Genomic DNA, 7,373 nt, shown 5'->3' on the forward strand with positions numbered 1-7,373 from the left:
AGCTCAAATAGTTGAACTGTGGGCTGTAGCTCTGGTATTTAAGAATTTTGATAATAAGGCCTTTAATTTATATACTGATAGCCGGTATATTTATGAAGCATTAAGAATCCTCAAAACAGTGTCATATATAGCAACTAGCAATGGACAAGTTAAAATATTGTTTCAACAGATTCAGAAAGCCATACAATGCAGAAAGTTACCATGTTTTGTGGGACATATCAGAGCACATTCAAGTCTTCCTGGACCTTTAGCTAAAGGTAATGAATGCTCTAGCTGACGAACTTACAAAAGTAATTGCTGTATCTCAGGTTAAACTTGCACAGCAGTCACATGCTTTGCATCCTCAAAACAGCTTGTTTAAGAAAACAGTTTAAGCTGACCAAAGAAGCTGCTCGGCAAATTGTTAAACAATGTGAAAGATGCCCACAATATCTACCTGTGCCTCATTTGGGGGTAAATCCTCGAGGGCTCCTTCCAAATCATATATGGCAAATGGATGTAACTCACATTACTGAGTTTGGAAAATTGAGATATGTGCATGTGACAATTGATAGTTACTCAGGATTCATAATGGCCACAGCACAAACTGGAGAAGCTTCCAAGCATGTAATAACTTAAAATGCTTTTCATGCATGGGAACCCCAAAGGTAATAAAGACGGACAATGGATCCGGATATGTTAACAAAGCTTTTCAAAGATTCTGTACTCAATGGAATATTGTTCATAAGACTGGTATTCCATATAATCCTCAAGGACAAGGAATTGTGGAGCGGGCACACAGCTCCTTGAAAACACAACTCCAAAAAATAAAGACAGGGGAGTTGTATCCTCAGACGCCACACAATGCCTTAAATCATGCATTGTTTACGCTAAACTTTCTAAATACAGATGTCCATGAGCTATCAGCTGCGGACAGATTGTGGCATAATGGTACAAAAACCACATTTGCTAAAGCCAAATGGAAAGATCCTTGCAATGGGACTTGGAAGGGACCCGACCCCATTTTAATTTGGGGTCGAGGGCATGTCTGTGTTTTCTCACAGGATGAAAACCAAGTGAGATGGCTTCCAGAACGTCTAATTCGATGCATTCAGCAGAAGGACAACGGACCTAAGGACAGCGTAGCTGACAACTGCACCACAGAAGGAACAGAAGGAAATCGGCTCCAGGAGAAATCCAGTAACCCAGCCCACAGAGAGGAGCCTGATCCGGACCTGCAACTCACAGCACTACAAAGAGACTTCGCACAAAGAGATCCTCCTGAGATGAGCTGACTGCTGTGTCTGCTGCTGGCGGTGGTGTGAAACCTGTTGCTTCAAAACTAAGATACAATCAGGGTTCCCTGTCCTGTGGGAAGTCCAAGGAACCCCCACCTCCATCCAGGTCTAGTAGGTTGAGCATCCAAACTGCCTAGGCTCCCACAAAGCCAGTGCGTGCAGTAGGATCAGAAACCCATTGCCATTGTTCTTGAGTTCTCAGTAGTCCTCATTGTCCGCTATGTTCAGAGAGTCCGGTTTTATCCCAGGCTTTTCCAGACCCAGGCAAGCTGGCCTTGGTGAGTTCCCAATAGAACATCCCCATTGTCTCAATGTGTGGGTGCACCCCTCGCAGTCCTGGAGGCGGTGGCGGGGAAGAGACAGAAAGCTTTAATAAATAAATAAATTTAAAAAAAAAAAAAAAAAAAAAAAAAAGAAAGCACAAAAAAAAAAAAAAAAAAAAAAAAAAAAAAAACTAAGATACAAACTGAACATTTGAGTGTTCTCGGTTTATGGGACAGGACTTATTTTGAATAAAATATTAAACCTAAGAACTAAGACCTAAGCTTTCCCCTCAGGGAAAGAAAGATGCAAAATAAAGTATGTCAAAAAAACCCCTTCACTTAACAAGGGGACAGACTGAGGTTTTAACAGTTACACAAAGACTGAAAATGAGATTTAATAACAGTGAATGGTATTATGCTCTTAACGGTAATGACCTGATATTTACAGCTGCGCATAAGGTGATGGGAAAAATCTGGTAATGACCAATGGTGCTAAATACATCAGTAATGACCGAAAGGAATATGAATTTATGGTAAAGAAAATTAATAATTGGAGAGCTGGTACTGACCGGCTAAACATGAAATTATAAATAATTGGAGAGCTGGTACTGACCGGCTAAACATGAAGTTACGAATAATTGGAAATTATAAATAATTGGAGAGCTGGTACTGACCGGCTAAATATGAAATTATCAATAATTGAGAAAGCTGGTTTTTACCGGCTAAACATGAAAATACGATATTAGAAATTTAAAGATCGGTATTGACCGATGATGTGTCTAAAGATCGGTATTGACCGATGATGTGGAAAAATCATGATTGTAAGTTGCTGCGATTGACAGTTGGCTGAAAGAGAGGTTGTGACTATGAATGTTGAGAGTTTATACACATGCTGAGAAAGTAAACTCTGAGTGATGTTCTGTACCAGCGGAAGAAACATTTCTAACTCAGGTGATTCTACTCTCCTTTAAGATAGGAGAATATAGTCTTTGGGAGCGTAATTATACATAAAACATTGTGATGCATCCTGACAAGATATGGCTGATACACAGGGCCTAAAAAATATATTTCTCTCCACTAATCTCTTCTCTTTACAGAGGTCGGCAGTCAATGACGGGTTTGAAGCTTCTTCTCCCCAGATGCCTAAGACAGGGGCTTGCATAAAAGATGCCTGTTCCAATGACGAGAAAATTTGGGTAAATGAAGAGGACTTTGCCCAAGTCAGGCGCGATGTATCTGTCCTGTTGCAGAAACACAGGAGTTATTAAAATTAATAAGAGAGAGTGGATTGTGGGCCCATATTTCGATATGGCACAAAAGCCATTAGCCCAGTCCAAGCTGACCACGTAGCTCTGCAGACAAGCTGTCTCTGCCCTTAACAAAGGCCAGGATGCCTGCTCCTAGCTTCTTTTGTTAAGATGTGGATTACCTGAGAAGAGATGTTTGACTGAAGCTGATGACTTAAGAGTTCAGATATTTGGTGCTTCTTTCCTTTTGTAATTTGGAAGGATGTCTTATAGAGATGCTAATTCAGGGCCTACCTGACTGCTAGATGCGGATGTGATTTGAGTCCAGGCACTTGGCTGCCTAGGTAATGGTGTAATGTGTTTTCCCCCTTCCCCGCTCAATTTGGTGTGGGTATATAAAATGTTTGGAGAATAAACGGCGAGCTGGCCATTTCCATGATGACGGTGTAAGCTGTGTCGGTTCTTTTCCTCGCGACTCCGTTCCAGCCGGTTTGAGGAATTAGGGAATTTATGTTGGACCCTCACGGGCCACGACAAGGGCCCATGCCTGGATCAGGAAGCAGGAGGTGTCTTTATGCTAATACTTCAGCCACCAACACTCCCAACCAAAGGCTTGGATTCAACCCCTCCCTTGTCCTGGAGGCAGACACCATTGGTGAAGACAGGGGAGTCAGGGACCCGGTCCACAGAGGGACAGGGGGCTGAGCTCCAGGACAGCAGGCTTCCTCATGTGCTGTTGTTGTAGCTCCCGAGCCTCATGAGCCAATGGTCAGACAAGGAGGAGCTGGTGGAGCCTCTTATGGAGCTGCTGGCTGACCACGGAGGGATGCTGTTCCGCTTTTGATAGAACAGGATGTAAGCCCCCCTGCTGTTGACCTCATCCTCTCGGTAGGAGTTCCAGCAATAGGCTGTGTAATGCCCACCTTGCAGACTGCCGTGGTGGTTGCAGACAGCATACAAGTCGTAGAGGAAGTCCATGGGGTAGGTGGTGGGGAGGCAGATCGGCTGCTTCCAGGAGGACCAGGTTCCAGTCCCTGCCTTAGAGTTGGTGCTCCTTCGTGCGACATGGGGAGCCATGTTGAGCCCAGACAGTGGGAACTTCACCAGCGTGGAGAGCTTGTTCCTTCTCTCCCCGACCTGACAGAACTGCTTCAGGTGGATGATCAGGATGTCAGGCAGGGTCCACAGGCTCAGCTTTACCACACCCTGCTGGAGGACTTGGCAGTGGGGGCACTTCCATGCATCGTCCTGGGCTAGCTGCTCCTCCTTGGTATAGGACTGAAAACATTCATCCAGAGTACAGCTGGGCTGCTGGTGTGCCTGCTGCTGCCGCCACACACTCTCTGCATCCTGAACCCACTCCTCCTGGAGACTGCCAAACAGGCGCTCCATGACAGAGCTATCCCACTCCACAGCCAGCTTGACATGAGGAAGGCCTCCTGGCTTCCTGAGGTGCAAAGCCCTGTCAACTACCCAGTGACAGAGGAGCCGGCTATCCTGTGGAGATAAGTAGCTGCAGGCCAAGGAGAGCCCCACAACCTGGATGGAGAACAGAGTCCCCAGGTCCTGTGCAGGGACTTCACTCCTCATGAGGCACCGAACCTTGCTGAGAATACACTGTTGTAGCTGGGCCCAGGATATGGTTCTGTCTTCCCGTAGCAGGAACGGTGGCCCAAACCTGCTTGCCTGCTGCCCTGACCCTACCAGGTTACAGAAGAGGATGAGCACCCTCTCACTGTGGAGAGGCTTCGAGAACCACTGGCTATCACGGACTGCCAAGCGCGGTGACACTGACAGACCAGATGGATGAGCTGAGAGTGTCCCTGGACCGGGTAAGGGAGGGACTTGGAAAGCATACACATTATCACCCTCCGCAATGGTATTCAGATCCTCTTCATCAAAGAATGAACGCTGGAATCCATTGGGATACAGTTCAACCAAGATCACCTCCTCTGCAGGGAGGCCTCCTTCTTCAGCAACCATCTTCCCCAAGGCCGCCACAGTGCTGAGGATCGGCACAGCCAGGCCAACCCGCAGAAACCGCTGGCTCTTGGAGGGGAAGACCAAAGTGACACTCAAGAATCTCGTCTGGCGCAAGGGGATGGGAAAGGACACACACAGGAAAGGATCCAAGGTGTTGCTTTGCTTCAGGCAGTGAGGACAAGTCAAGGAAGATCTGTACTGTGCTTGAAAGTGGCTCTGCACAAAGCTGGGGCCTAGGGGGAGAGGAGCTGCAGATGGCCGGAGGTCCTCCGAGGCCTTACTGGCGTCTGGGGGCAGCTGCTCAGACGCCAGTCCATGAGCTGAGCCCTCCAAGTCCTCATGTTCAGGGTCCAGCAGCCAGAGCAGGAACTCCAGGGCATCGTGCTGGGAATTGCCTTGGAACTGAGAGCCATATTTGGAAACGGCATTCTTGAACTCAGCAGAAAGTTGGGGCGTGTATTCGAGAGTCCAGAGCGAGCGCACCAGCGCCGCCAGCTGCTCGCTCGGCCAGCAGGTCCGTGTTGCTGGGACACTGCACCGCTGTGTTCATGAAACAGGTGTTGCCGTGATTCTTCAAGCCCTGCGCGCCGGGCCGAAAAAACACCTTTTGAATTACACTGAAGTTGCGGACTCTTTTTTACCATACATACAGAAGTTCTAGGTTGCTTTAATATACAAGAAAGGCAATTAATTTCAGACGTCCCTTCTCCTCCTAGTTCAACTAGGAGTGACCTTAATACTAATAGAGATGATTGGTTTCTGAACTTATTTTTGCCAGAAAAAAAAGGTGGCAAAACTTATTCAGTGCAGTTACCACCTTCACCATTTCCGTCTCGTTTACCACCCTGTAAGACTGGCTCCAAGCTCTCCTCTGTCTGGTCTAGAGTACCTGAAAATGGGTACCCTTTATGGTGGTTCTCCGGCTTCCATTCCAATACTGTTCTCCTTAAACCTTTTAATTCAACAAGTATTGAACTACAGGATTGGTCTATTAAGTCCTACTTTTGATTATAGTATGCAATTGAGCAAGGCAAAATATGCTAAAGGAGATATCCATCTCCCCACTTCCCTGCTAATGCTTGGTATGTCCCTGGCTGGATTTCACCTGGTATTTACCTCAAAGAGGAAATTCATTTATTCCTACTAAACCAGATCTTTTTAGCTTGTTTGCTGCCACACAAAAGGTTACTTTAATTCCCCCTGGTTCTGTTACCAGGCAAACTTCTGCTCTGGTCTCAGCCTGTGTGGCAGTTCCCATCTTCATTCTTCTGGTACTTCGGGTCGCTTGCTTCTTGGAGGTAACATTAACGGGGTCTTTCATTTTCATTGTGTTAACTGTGTTCTTTCTAACTGTCTTATGACCTCTTCTAAGAATACTTATGTTGCGTCAAACTCCTTATATGCTTTTGCCTGTTGCTATTAATGGTACCTGGTTTTCTAATCCTGGAATAGAGGCTATACACCAACCCTCTCTGGCTCTTAAGTGGGGTAAGCATTTTGTTGGTGCAGTTGAAGAATTGTCTCATCTTTTGTCTTGTCAGCTACATCCTTAATTAAAGAGGCCAATCATATTGATCAATTATCCAAAAATGTTAATGCTGCTTTAATGATGCAGGAGCAAATAGATAGAGGGTTGGAGGATAGACTCTAGGGTCTTGAAGAAACTGTACTTTTTATTGGGAATAAAAATCAGAATGATAAAATCAGGTTCTCTGTTCAATGTCACTCTATGTTTAGATGGATTTGTGTTAGTCCATTGCAGTACAACTCCACAGAACATGAGTAGTCCTCCATTCAACAACATATTAATGGCCTCTGGCAACCAAACCTCACTATGGATATAGATGAGCTTCATTCCACATTTCTGATATAAGTAAATCTCATGTTGGCTTTGCTTCTCTAGAGGAAGTGACCACAGCCTTTGCCAGCTCTGTCAAGGAATATACTACAGAATTTAATTGGCAATTCTTTCTTTATAATGCAGCCATTTCTGGTGGTCTTTTTCAATTCTTCTTATTCTTTTTCCAGTCTTCATCAGCCTGATTCATTCCACTATATCTTCATTGACCATTGATGTATGCACACTTCAGTTAAAACAAAAGGGGGGAGATGCTAGGGACGACAAAGCACAGCCTCCCTCCACACACAGTTTCTGAGATGCAGGAAGCAATTCCCTCCAGGCAACCTAGTGGCAGCTAAATGAGTGTGTTACTTGAGGGCAAAGGCAAAAACACCTACATGCCCCAGGACTGCTTCTATGGCATCTGTATAAGCACTTGGCAATGATACAAATGATTCTGGCCATAGCAATTCTACCAGTGTACTTGTTTTTCATGTTCTTTTCTCCTTCCACACCAGTGGCTTCTGAAAATATGGATATGCTGAACACTGACATGAATCCTCCTGATTTGATAGAGCAGGCAGGCATTGAAGCTGTAAAGCAGGTCATGGGAAAAAACATGACTGATGAGAGAATTGGGGAAATTTGGGGAAAGTGCAGAAATTGTGCTTTGCCTGATTATGAAACTTGGCAAAAGAATAACACTGGGGGACTGGAGAGATGGCTCAGAGGTTAAGAGCACTAGCTATTCTTCCAGAGGTCA

The 7,373-nt window shown here is 45.5% G+C and overlaps 1 pseudogene; it reads right to left on the reverse strand.

Moving 5' to 3' along the window:
- Positions 1-1,076: 1,076 nt before the first annotated feature.
- Positions 1,077-6,097, reverse strand: LOC142852735 (ubiquitin carboxyl-terminal hydrolase 43 pseudogene; annotated as a pseudogene).
- Positions 6,098-7,373: the final 1,276 nt, after the last annotated feature.

Source organism: Microtus pennsylvanicus, chromosome 6 (assembly GCF_037038515.1).
Source record: "Microtus pennsylvanicus isolate mMicPen1 chromosome 6, mMicPen1.hap1, whole genome shotgun sequence".
In the NCBI taxonomy this organism is placed as follows: domain Eukaryota; kingdom Metazoa; phylum Chordata; class Mammalia; order Rodentia; family Cricetidae; genus Microtus; species Microtus pennsylvanicus.